This window comes from Lycium barbarum, chromosome 9 (assembly GCF_019175385.1).
Source record: "Lycium barbarum isolate Lr01 chromosome 9, ASM1917538v2, whole genome shotgun sequence".
Taxonomy (NCBI): domain Eukaryota; kingdom Viridiplantae; phylum Streptophyta; class Magnoliopsida; order Solanales; family Solanaceae; genus Lycium; species Lycium barbarum.
The window spans coordinates 46017614-46029707 of record NC_083345.1 but is presented as its reverse complement, the minus strand read 5'-3'; positions in this window follow the sequence as shown (position 1 = coordinate 46029707).

Sequence of the window (12094 nt, the reverse complement as noted above, 5' to 3'; positions counted from 1 at the left end):
AGCAGTCCGAAGGATTAAAATGGGTCACATTCAAGGGTTAGTATGAGCAAGCTTATTAGGGGATTCAGGGAAAGTTGACAAATGAGTTCTGTTGTAGCTTATTATATGAAAGTGGCGAACGGAAATACAAGGAGGCTAATAACTGAGTATTTACAAATAATGGCGATGAAGATGTGTTCGCCACCATCGGGAATCTGAATTAAAAAGGCGAATACTAGGGATTGAAAAGGCTAAAATAGTAATTGTTAAAGGAGAGAGATGTGTTATGAGAATGTCTCAGAATCTGGTAAGACTTCAACTTGCTCCAGATCATGTAATGAAGGTCATGCGGGGAGGTGGATGCGATTATATTAGCATTAATGCACCGGATTTCATCGAAGTTTCAAGGTTAAGCATGCTAAGGTGAGAGCAATATTAGGATGGGTGACCCCCCTGGGAAGTGTACTAAGAGTTCTGTAAATTCAGACATAAGAGAAAGGTGAGAAGATAAAGTAATCTTAAGGGAATTAGAGTGTGCTGAGTGGTTAGAAACATTAAAAAGGTCACGTAGGACGAGGCGGACGAGACCGGTGAAGAAAAAAAAAAGGGTGCATTACAGCTCTAGAATTAGGGTAAGCTTGAGTAGTGTTGGAAATATCTTGTAAGAGAGATGGTAGTAATTATATATATATATATATATATATATATATATATATATATATATATATATAAGACGTCCCATACATAGCTGTATCAGCGGGTATATGTATCCCGGCAACCAACCTTACGGTGTATGGAAGGCAAGGATCGAACAGGATAACAGAGTTTAAGGGACAAAACAAAAGATATGGTACAAACGCTACAAGGTAAGTTGATGTTGTTTCCACCACAAGTTAAGATTGGAAAGTCCTAATGCAACGATAATTGGAAAGGCAAGAAAGTGAGTAGATGGAAGGTAAGGAGACCAAAATATCGGAAAAAGGTGAAAGGTAAGAAACATGAGTGAGTGAAGCCCGAGACAAACTACAAGCAAAGCACGAGACTATTTGGGTAAAAATTCGAAAGTAGGCATGTAAAAGGGATAAAATGTGGTAATATGAAACAAAAGAGGAACGTGTGGGGTTCGAGAACCGATTTCAATAAGTGGGACTAAAAGAATAGTGACCACGACAAGGAACGTGAAATAAGAGAAAGGATGACTTAAGAATAGTACGGATTTGCGCGTTTAAAGGAATATTTCACGAACTTCAGAGTCGATACTACAAATAACAAGAGAAGGAAGGTGCTCGAGGAGGAAGAAACCCAAGGAAGGCTAAGGATGAAAGTAGGAAAGGTATACCAACGGGCTGATCGAAGGAAAAGGAGAGTTTTTAGGAGGAAAGTAACCGGAAATCTTTAACCATGGGAGTAAGAAGGATACTTTGACGAATTGGCCGTAGGAAACTGATTACGCATCGAGGAAAGAACAAAGATGATGAGTTGACACAATTAATTAGAAAATTAATGGCATGGAATAAGAATTCATGTGAAGACCGGGAGATTTGATCTTAGGGGAAATGGAATGAAATGCAAGGAACTTGCATGGAGGACCATTCGGCCGTAGCATCATAAAGACATGTGAAGACTCGATGAACAAGAATAGAGAGAGTGGAAACTGTAAGAATTATGTGCTGAGAGTAAAAGTAGCAGGACGCTCGCAAAACTTGGATGCACAGCTGCGACATAAACGCGTAGTTAAGAGGGATTATGAGTAAGTGAGCTAAATGGGTGAAAGGACTAGTAGTGAATGGAATGGTATGGAAATGTTGGAGAACAACTAATGATGATATAGACATAAATGGAAGAAGAATCCAGGGGAAGAATTTTAGGTACGTTATGAGCAAAGTCAGGAAGAAAGACGAGGAGTAAAGTATAATCGGAGTCTTCAGAAAAGGACGTGGTGAACTTCGATATTCCCCTTAACTTGTGATCCATGACGCCGTCAGCCATAAAGGAAAAAGATATAAGGGATGAAAAGAAGACATCGCAATTAGATACACCCTCATGAGTATTCCAATTGAACGCAAGAGCGCAACCAACGAAAAGGATAAATAAAGCAGACCATACGATGATGGAACCCTGGACCTAAGAAGGTCGAGAAGGGCGGTATAAAATTGCCGAAGACGATGGATACTCGAAAGCTATTGATGTATTAGGACCTCCTTAAAAGGGGGGAAGAACGTATTGGACTTGAAAAGAATTATGATTCTCTCAAGCTCCAGAAGGGAAATTTATTAGCTAGGGGCTAGAGTTCGAAACATATCGGCATATCAGGAAGGTATCAGCAAGAAGCAGAAACGGATGTGAATAACTGGGTAAGACAACTTATGTGGTAAGTGTAATAGAGTCAATAAGAAAGAGTTACAGGTTAAGTATGCTTACTCCATGAGGTTTATTCTGTTTTATAAGCACTGTTACGAATGAGATCAAGAAGTGGTACCCTATAGAATTGATTATGATCGGGATATAATGAGAACGTAGCAGGAACTGTAATACAAAGTAAGTAAAATATAGCGACGAAACGACTAAAGAGATGACATGTACTATGTGAATAGAGAGCGAATTCAAGTACGAAACCAATAAGCGAGCCAGGAAGCAGTGGATAAGAAAGTTTATAAGTCCTTGTTAGGAAAAGGATCAGCATAGTAAGGGTGAGAGGGAATGAGTAGGATAAGTGCTGGAAGCGAAGAATGGATTGTATAGAAGTAAAACACTTTGAAGGACAAAGCGGTACTGAGTTAAGGATAAGGTTCCTTGTGCGAGGAACAAAGGATTAATTATAAAACGAAGTAAGTATGGATATAGAAAGAAAAGGAAATAGGTGAAGTACACAAGCCTAAGAAGTAGTCGTATTATGAGAAAAGGAGGATACATCTCCTACAGATACCTTATACTAAGACAGAACAAGTAAAATACCTAAAGGAACAAGCTGGAAGAAGAATGTGGCTATGAGTTGCGAGTTCACCCCATGACGATAAAGCGATAAAGTGAGGCTATCGCCAATAGCAAGTAAAGATATGATTATGAGTGTTTTTGAAACCAATGTTGAGTACGATATAAGAATAAAAGAGTATGACGTACAAGGGGTATTAGTTGCGCATAGGACTTAGATCCCCGATGAGACAGATGACGGCTAAGGGAAATGCATTTACGGTTACTGTGAGTTGATTACGGGGGAGCGAGGAATAACTTGGGATGGAAAAGAAAAGGGAAAGATGACACTGCCAACGAATGCTGACTATTGAAGAATGGTATAAGTGACACTACATGGAGGGTACAGACGGTTTGACATACTAGTATTCTAAGTAGCCCCATGGGACAGACTTGTTAAGTGGAGCAGAGGTAAACATTGACCCATAATTAACGATTAAGCTGAGTAAAATACATCCTTTGTTTGGATTGCTACATTGGCTGTACTACTGAATTACGCTACTGCAAGATGAGTATGTTAAGACTTCGCACGTGAATTACTGCTACTACAAATTATGGGAAATAGCATGAATATGATGTGGTATGAAAAGGGAATGGAGGAAAGGGATACATGAAATCAAGATCGGAGATGAGGCAATGGATTTATGAGTGTTATAAGTAAGACCTTAAAAGGGGGGAGCAAGTAAGTAAAGTATAAGTGTAGAGATTGGAACGACGAATCCTAAGATGTGACAATTATAAACCCTAAAAGAAAAAGTGAGAGTTATACGGAAATGATATAGTTGATATCGTTATCCATTTCAGTACGGACATTAAGTGAATCGATGAAAGAAACGTATTGGGATTAAAATTGAGAGTAAGGATTGAAGACCGAAGTGTGGATTTGTTTTGTATACACCGTAAGATAAGACTCATAAGGAGAATGCGAGTGCATAGAATACGAAGATTCAAAACGCACTGAGACACAAAAAACAAATGAGGTTTGAAGTGAGAATTTTGGTAGAAGCGAATTCAATAAGATATAAGGGTCAGTCGGCAAAGGAATAGAATGATTGCAAGATATCTTTCGAGATTGGACTGAAAATAACTTATCAGGAAGAAAAGAAATTGAACGATGTTCCGGTGAAGGGGACAAACATTAACAAAATATTCGAATAACTACGATGCTTACTATGGTATGATCACCCAGTAAAGGGAGACTACAAAACAGCAAGAGCCGAACAAATAAATGATGCAATAATGCATCAATTACGATAGTATTAAAGGAAGGATGATCCGATAATGGATGTACCCAAGAATGGGATTATGGACAGAGTACGAGATTAGTTTAAACATTCGAGGACGAATGTTCCAAAGGGGGGGAGGATGTTATACCCCGCATTTTCAGAGCCTGAGCGTGACACGTGCTCCCTCAAACATTGACAATCACGTTGATAGTATTATATTTCATATTCTTGCACGTCGGTTATTCGTAAGGGGAGGTGGGGCCCACACATCTAGATTATTTTAGGAACACGTGACAAGTTATATGAATCACATATGTGAAGCTAAACACAACTCAAGAAGGACCCTTGAGCAAAATCAAAGTGGGAGCCCTCCAAACAAATATTTTTAAGTTACGTTTTTGGGTGATCTGACTTCGGGAGGCCATAACCCAATCAGTGTTTGGGAACATGGGAAAACTCCCAGAATGAAAGTTGTAGAGAATTGAATTATCTTTCCAACTGTAGGTTGTGGGTCCATAGGTGACGTCGGGATAAGGTGATACGGACGTTTTAAGGCAGAAAGGTCAGTGGGCTAGGCCCAATCCGGGCCCAACCGGGTTAGGCCCATAACCCATGTCTATTTAAGTGAAATATCAGCCCTTTTCTCCTCAATTTTCATACCAAAACACCAGAAAATTCTGGAGAGAGAGAGAGAAGAGCCTTGGAGAGAAGAAAAACCAATTTTGATCAAAATCTGAGTCCCGAATCCCGAAGCCCATGAAGAGAAAAGTGTTGTACGCTGCGTTGTCTTCAATTTGAGCTAAAAATCAACCAAGGAGAAAAGTTATAACGTTGTGGATGCATGATTAAGGTATGATTAAGGTTCCTTTTCATTTTTAACGAGTTTATTTAGAGCTTTAACGGATTAGCACGGAGAGAATAGCCCGATAAATTCGTTTGTTGGCGTTGTGAATCATGGAACGAGATCTGAAGGGAATTTTGGATGAAAATAAATGTATTTAACTTGTAAAATGTTGAGGATGTTGTTATTGATGTTGTCAGTATTAATTCTGGCTTCTTTACGGAAATAAAATTATTAAACAGCTATATCGCAAATTTGGTGGGTTGAGAAATCTAGAAAGCAGTGTGTGGACTATTTTATGGCATACGTTGGTGTTGGAAATGGTATTACTACTATTGGCATTGTTGTTGATGTTGTTGGCTATTGAATTGGAATCTCGGGCTAGGCATATAAATAGGGGAAATGCTGCCCGAATTTCGGCAGAATTTAAAAGGGTTTTAATTAAAGTTTCGAGACGAACGTACGACGATGATCCTAATGATTTACGAGGCTACGAATAATTCTTAAGCGAGTTGCAAGACGAGAAGTAAGTTGAAAGTCGAGAATCATCTTCCAGGTATGTAAGGCTTACCCTTTCCTTCTTTTGGCATGTCCTAGAGCTAGGTAAGGTATGACACACACCTTGGGGTAACTCTATTCTTTAATTCCGAGCTTGTTCACGATTCTTATTCACTTCTTGATATGAGTGTACTTAGCATAGTCGAGCTTATTGTATGATTGAATAACGGGCAAAGCATAAAGAGTTCTTGTTTTTAAAAGAGTTCTGTAAGAATTAATGTCCCTAACTTTCGTAGACGGTCTCAGATTGCTTTAAAACATTCGTAGAGGGTTCTGTAGTAAATGATGGTCATAACTTCCTTATGCAAACTCGTATTGACCCGAAACGTGTTTACGACCCTTTAAGTGTCGTTTTGTGTATTTATCTATCGAGTCTTAAAAATTGATTTGTGTGCATATAGTTTCTCACTACTCTGCTCGTGGATGCCTCAATATGTCCTTCACTGAGCCCGGGCCAGGATATGTTATCGTGCGCACTCCACTGCATTGTTCACCGAGTCCCTCATTAGAGGGCCGGGTACGGTATATGTATGTATATTCTGGAGTATGATGTGTTCTGGAGTATGATGTGTTCCGGAGTATGATGTGTTACAGAGTTATTCCCTATTCTGGAGTATGATGTGTTATGGCGCCAGTGACGGGGTGGCGACCATGTTTTGTCCACCGAGTCCCATAATGGGCCGGATGTGATATATCCCCTCGACATGTATGATTTGTGTTTTAAAAGTAAGCATTTTGATATTTTGGATAATGTACTTACTTCCTGTACTTCTTGTTCCGATTATGGTTCTGTTTGCTGTACTCCATGCTTTATATGCTCAGTACATATTTCGTACTGACCCCCTTTGTTCAGGGGCTGCGTTTCATGCCACGCAGGTACTCACTGATGAGTAGAAGACATTGCTAGAAGATGTTCCAGCAGGATTGGCGAGCTCCATTTCCTTCCGGAGTGTTGCCGAGTCAGAGTATATATGTTATGATTCCTGATTGATGTTAGAGACTTTGTAGACAGAGTCACGTATTTGGGTCGTCAGTCTTGTTAGCGGCTCTACAAGCCGATATACAATTTTGCGTTATGTTACAAATTCCATATGATCACAGATTTTACTTGACTTGAGAACGACGAAAAGAATGTTTCTGAAAGCCTTTTACTTGGTATTTCCTTTTTATTTGATTTAAGAGTCCAAAGAGATTATGTGTGTAATAAGAGTCAGCGGGTTCGCTCGGCCCTAAATAAGGGTCGAGTGCCCATCATGCCCTATCAAGATTAGGGTGTGATAACACATTTATAAACATGACTCTATTGGACACGGCTTACAGACTCACTAGGACAGATCTGCTCTGATACCAAGTTTGTCACGCCCCAAATCTAAAGAGGCGTGGTCGGCACCCGGTGCCATACTCAGCCCGAGCAAACCATACTGAGCTTGAATCTCTAGAGGGATAATTCTCAAGTTAGACCGACAAGGTCTACCCGTAACAGAAGATACCAATAGAGCTGACAAGGCCGCACAAGAACTATCCATAATACTTAGTCATCAAGACTACACGAGATATAAGCCAAAACAAATACATACATCTGCTATGCCGACCGACGAGGTCGTCATCCGTCCGACAGTACCAAAATGAGTACATAAAGGGCCGACAAGGCCAAGACTCTACTACTATGCAGGAGACGTCTACAAGCCTCTACTGAGTACACAACTATATCATAGTCGGGACAGGGCCCCGACCCACCCATCATATTTAGATAGCAAAATAAGACTCCAAGTAGACTTTGCAACTCCAGAAAGAATAGAGCTCACCAATCAGCTGATCTCTCGTCTTGTCTACTAAAGAGGTGTAACTGGTTCTCTATCAGAACCTGCAGGTATGAATACAGCATCCCCAGGCAAAAGGGACGTCAGTACGAATAATGTACTGAATATGTATGGCAAGAAAGGACCTGGAGGTTCTCGACCTGGGTTACCTCTTGTCACACCCTAATCTTGCTAGGGTGTGATGGGCACCCGACCCCATATTCGGAGCCGAGCGAACCCGCTGACTCTTATTACACTCCTAATCTCTTAAATCACAAAATGAAATACATAGTAAAGGCTTTTAGAAACATTCCTTTCATCGTTCTCAAGTCAAATAAAATCTGTAATCAAACGAAACTCATAACATGATGCATAATGACACATTGGCTGGTGAGCCGCTTACAAGACTGACATTCTATACCCACGACTCTGTCTGCAAAGTCTCTAACATCGACCAATATACCATAGCGTGAATACTCTGACTCGGCAACACTCCAGGAGGAAATGGAGCTCGCCAATTCCGCTGGAACATCTTCTATAATGGCTTCTACTCATCTGGGTGTACCTGCGTGGCATGAAACGCAGCCCCCGAAGAAAGGGGGTCAGTACGGAATATGTACTGAGTATGTAAGACATGAAATACAGTAAAGCGGATCACAACTGAAACAGAGATTTACCAAAAACAAGTATGACTTTTAAAAACATCAATGCATGCCCTAGCCCGGGACGCAGTGAAGGATACATTGAGGCATGCACGAGCAGAGTAGTGAGAAACTATATGCACATAAATCAATTTTTAAGACTCGATGAATAGGTACACAAAACGACACTTGAAGGATCATAAGCACGTTTCGAGGAAATCCGAGTTAGTACAAGAAAGTTATGGACATTTTACTATAGAAACCTCTACGAACGTTTTAAAGCAATCCGAGACTGTCTACGAAAGTTAGGAACATTAATTCATATAGAGCTCTTTTGAAAACATATCAAAAAGTAAATAAGTGTCATAAACAAGCTCGGAACCAAAGAATAGAGTAACCCCAAGATGCATATCATACCTTATTTGGCTCTAGGACATGCCAAAAGAAAGAAAGAAAGGGTAAGCCTTACATACCTGTTCCACGTCCTATTAGCTACACTTATTTGTCCAAGCTCGCTAGTCTACATTCAAGAGAATTTAGACGATCATTAGACTTGTCGTTATACGCTTGCCTTAGTCCTTCAAATAAATTCACTTATAATCTGCCGAAATTTTGGCAGCATTTCCCCTGTAAATACAACCAACCCCGAGGATCCAACTCTGCCAAATTATCAACAACAATCCGAGAATTCAACTTTGCCAAATTATCAACAACAATCCAAAATCTTCCAAACTTAATATGGACAACAACAACACATTCCTTTCTTCCAAATTCATGAACCACACCAACAATCTACACATTAAAAACTTCATTCTCATAATTATAAGAAACCATACTAATGGCCAATTAACTTCTTCAAAAATCCCGCAACGATTACAACTTCATTTCAAGGCATCAAATCTTCATTTTTATTATGGAATCCACAACAACAACAATCAAACTACTAAATAAAATCAATTCATCTTATCTTACCAACACACTCTATATTCGGCCATAACCTCCACATCCATATTTCATGAATTTCATCCATTTCTACATACTACAACACTTCACAAATCATCCATAACACATGAAAGAGAAGATTAAACCTTACCTTCATCCTTTGATTCCTCTACTCGGCTAGGGTTCATAACTTGCCAAATGGATGCTTTGCATGCTCCAAAAACTCCTTCATGTTAATGAGGACCTTCCAATTGGTTGAAATACTAGAAGAAAATATTTTTTGTTGATCAATTTTCCATGGCCCAAGTTCGGCTAGGCCATGGCCGAATGCCCTCTATTTTTTTCCCTTCAAGTTCCTTATGTTGGAAGATGAATTATGCCTTGCTATGTAAGCTTTGGTCCATATATATAATAGATACATAGCCTATAAAAGGTTGGACACATGCCCCACCTCATGGCTCAAGGCAATTGGCCAAGCCATGGGTGGGGACCACACTCGCACACCACACGGCCAAAATGGGTCCTTCATGAACCTTCTTGAATGTGTTATAGCCCGCATTTTGTACGTTCGGAAAATTCGAGGCACTTGCGAAAAATTAGCGGCAAGACTATTTTCCAAGACTATTTTAATGTACAAGTTGTTGGTGAATATTATTTGTGAATATGGTTGGTATAGAATATTGTGAAAGGCTAGGGGTACAAAGGGAAATTCACAAATGGGGTCATGGAAATAATGTGGAAGGCTAGGGGCAAAATGGTAATATTGAGGAAAGTCGAGGGGCAAAACGGGAATTTCACCAAAGAGGTTCATGAAAGTTCCAAAAGGGTCATATTGGCCATGTGAAAAAAAAAAGAATGAAAAATGATGACAAATAAGTCATCTTGCTATATATTTTAAGAAATTTCTAGAGAGGGCATGTGCCCCTCACATGCTTATGGGAATTATTTATATATATGAGTAAATGGAAGAGAACTCTAGATAATTTATTTCCCCACAACTTAAGAGAAAGGAAAAGAAGATGAAGGAGAAAAAAAAAACTATAAGGCCATTCGGCCATACATGGTGAGAGAAGAACCTTGAGGAAAAATTTTCAAAAATTATTTTCCTACTAATTGGAAGGACCTAGCAAAGTGAAGCAATTGTTGGAGCAAGAAATCCCCTTTTTGTTGCAAGTTCATGATCATAGTCAAATGAGAAGTTGAAGGAAAAAGGTAAGATTTAATCCTCTTTTCATGTGTTGTGGGTGATTATGTGTGTTGTAGTATGTAAAAGTGGATGAAATTCATGGAATATATATATATGTAGTGGTGGCCGAATGGGGTGTGTTGTTAGCCGTCCATGAGTAATGTTGTGTAGAAAGAATGGATTAATTTTATGTAGTATGTTGGTTGTTGTGGTAATGTGTAGGAATAGATGGAAAATTCATGAAAATATGCATGTAGTTGTTGTGGCCGAATAAGGGTTTTTTTTGGTAAGTTATGGTGAATTGATTTCATTTGGTATTCTAGTTGTTGTATTGTGAATTTAATGAAGAAAAATGAAGGTTTGATGGCTTAAAATAAAGTTGTAATCGTTATCGGAATATTGTAGAAGTTAATGCGACATTAGCTTGAATTTTTACATTGCATGGGTAGTATTGTTAATGTGTGGTTATTGATATGGTTAATGAATTTCGAATAAAAGAAAATATGTTGCTAATGTTTTTATTGAAGTTGAAGAGGTTCGGGCGGTATTGTATGTTAAGTGGATCATTTTGAATATTATAGTGTTGCTAGAATAATTGTTGTTGATAATGTGGTCGAGTTCCATTCTCGGGGATGGTATATATTTACAGGGGAGGTGCTGCCGAAATTTCGGCAGAATATAAGTGAATTCATTTGGAAGGTTAAAGTAAGTATATGGCAATGTGTTTGATAATTCTGTCAATTTTCTTGAATGTAGATTAGCGAATTTGGACAAATAAGCGTAGCTAGTAAGGCGTGGCACAGGTATGTAAGGCTTACCCTTTCCTTCTTTGGCATGTCCTAGAGCCACATAAGGTATGATGTGATGTGCACTTTGGGGTAAATTCACTCTTGGATTCTAAGTTTGTCCCTAAAGAGTTTTGTATGAGTTAATGTTTGAAGTTTCGTTTAATATGTTTCTAAATAGCATTCGAAAGACAATTGGTATGATTAACATTTTGATTTCCAAATGATAGTATGCTTAACTATTCTATTGAGTCCCTAATATATTTCAACTTGTACATATGATTCTAAAATTCATATTTGATTTGGTCCATGTGATATCCGGAAGAGATTTGTTCCTGAAGTTCTATTTAATATGTTTCCGAGTCTGTCCATGATCCTGATTCACTTCTGATATAAGTATGTCTGATATGATCCAGTTTCTTATACGATTGAGCAACGAGATAAGTATAAAGAATTTTGTTTCTGAAAGAATTTTGTAAGTCATAATGTCCCTAACATTCGGAAAAGATCTCAGATTTGTTCTAAAAGGCTTATGGAATGTTCTGTACTTCACATGTCCATAACTTTCTCATAAGAAGTCGGATTGACCCGAAACTTGTTTCTGGGCCTTCAGATGTCAATAAGTGTACGTATCTATTGAGTCTTGATTTGTGTGCACATGGTTTCGCACTACTCTGTTCGTGCAAGTCTCTGTATGTCTGTTCACTGAGTCCCGGGCCAGGACATGTTCTCGTGCGCAATCCACTGCATTGTTGACCGAGACCCACCAGTAGAGGGCCGGGAAACGTTATATGATGATAGCGCCAGATCCGGACCGGATCCCCTCTACCGAGTCCCTTATTGAAGGGTCGGGGCACGTTATCCACCGAGTCCCTCACTGGCGGGCCGGGACACGTTACATGTGTCACACCCCGACCTTACTAAGGTGTGATGGGCACCCGACCCTTAATTAGGGCCGAGCGAACCCTCAGACTCTTGCCGCACATAAAATTACGTCAAACTTTTAAAACAGATCAGATAAAATATATAGTAATTTTTTTTTTCTTTCTTTCAGAAATGTTCTTTCTCGAAGCTTCCAAACGAACAAATCTATAGTCATACAAAATTCAATACATAACACAGACCGACATATCGGCCGATGGAGCTGCGTACAGACTGACATACTAT